Here is a 2,017-nt window from a genome sequence, read left to right on the forward strand (position 1 = left end):
GAACCCCAACTCCACCTCCCCCCCCCCCACGGGAAGGTACAGAGTCTCTGTGAGATTGTCCCATACCCGCAGAAACGCCTTCAGTCGGCTGCGTCTGAGTTGGTGTGGATATGGACGTTGTGACCATTGTGTCCGTTGAAGTACTTGGACCTGCCAACTGACTCTGATCATCGTCCAAGTCAGGCTCATAATTATCTACTCGTGGAACCGAAGGTACATCACTCGCTAACAACATTTGATCCACATGAACCTTCCTGATGAATTCACCAATTTTGACCAAGTACTGCTTGGTGCCACATACCCAAATAATTGTATCAATGTCCCATTTGCGTAGACTTGCCCTTTTTGACGGACTAAGGACTCTGACCTGATCACCCTTCTCAAAAGCACCGCTCTTTAATACTGGAATGATAATGACGTTTCTGCACCAATTGTGCCTTCTCTACCTTATCAGACAATAAACTGAGACGCGTCCTCGGCCTATGGTTCATCAATAATTCAGCAGCTGTGTATCCTGTTGTAGAATGAGGCGTAGATCCGTATTTGAAAAGAGAATTCGCTAACCTATGCTTCATGCTCACCGATGATCCAGTCTGTAGAACTTGTTTTCACAAATTTCCTTGACAATCCTGACCGACCTTTCAGCTGCATCATTCGAAGCAGGATGATATGATGCTGCCAACCTATGTTTGATACCGCCCTTTCCTTCAACGACTGTATCCCACCTGTGACAGAGATTGTAAATCCCGTATTGGACTGTACAGTCACCTGAGAATTTACTTTTAAGCAAGTCTACCTCGATTTCAAGGGACTGCCTATGATGATGATGATTTGATACCGTTGTGTCTGGCAATATTCGCAAATTGCATGGACCAAAATTGCGGCCCGTTATCTGACACCATTTCTTCGGGCAGGCCAGGCATGCAAAAATGTCCCGGAATTCATCCAATGTGCGCTCTGTGGTCGTAGATCACCCCAAATGCCGTACCTCCAGTCATTGTGAATGGCTATCGATTCGAACCAGAAAATTATCACTGTCCCCTCGCAAAAATCAATATGTATTCTTTGGAATGGTCTCGTTGGCCAAGTCTATGTTTGCAGCGGCGTTTTAGCTGACATGGTCCTGCAGTCTTGACAGATAGTACACTTACTTACTAATACTTCTAAGTCTTTATCTAATCCAGGCCAAATAAACAAACTTCATGCCCACGATGCAAATGTGCTCACCGTGAAGTTCCGTCAAAACTTTGGCCCATAGTGCACTGGGAATGACTACTTTCGGGCTGCTCACAAGATCATTTGTGCCGATGATGATAAAAGGGCTTTATCCCCTCATCTAAATGCATCTGATCTTTAGACCACCCTCGCAGGATATGCTCATAGGCCCGCTGTAACGTGGCATCTTTCTGTGTGTGTTCTGCAATAACAGAGGCGATGACCGGAAATCCTCATCAACGACATCCAGAGTGAAGATTGACTGTTCGCGGCCAGTTTCAGAATCTTCATGAGGCAACCTTGAAAGGACGATACTTGATTCTGTAATCGTACTGAGACAATAAAATAGGCCATCCTTGCATCCTGGAAGCCGCCATAGATGGAATTGCCACCTTTGGGCCTGGGATAGCTAATACTGGTTTGTGATCAGTTACTAGTGTGAATTGGCGTCCCAAAAGAAACTGGTGAAATTTTTTAATACCAAATATAATTGCCAAAGCCTCGTTCTCAATCCGGGCATAATTTTGTTTGCTTTTGTTGAGCATATGTGATGCAAAGGTAACCGGTTTTTCCTGCCCATCATTCATAGCATGGCTGATCACTGCTCCCACACCATGCCCAGAGGTACCACATGCTAGTCTTAGTTCATGAGTCAGATTATAATGGACGAGAAGAGCACTACTGCTCAAGTGTTACTTGCATGTGTCGTATGCATTCTGTTGCTCTTTGTCCCATATCCAATACACCCCTTCAATAAATGATGGAGTGGTGCAAGCTAGTCGAGGAAGAAAACGAGCATATT

This window comes from Pristiophorus japonicus, chromosome 6, assembly GCF_044704955.1.
Source record: "Pristiophorus japonicus isolate sPriJap1 chromosome 6, sPriJap1.hap1, whole genome shotgun sequence".
NCBI classification, from domain to species: Eukaryota; Metazoa; Chordata; class Chondrichthyes; family Pristiophoridae; genus Pristiophorus; species Pristiophorus japonicus.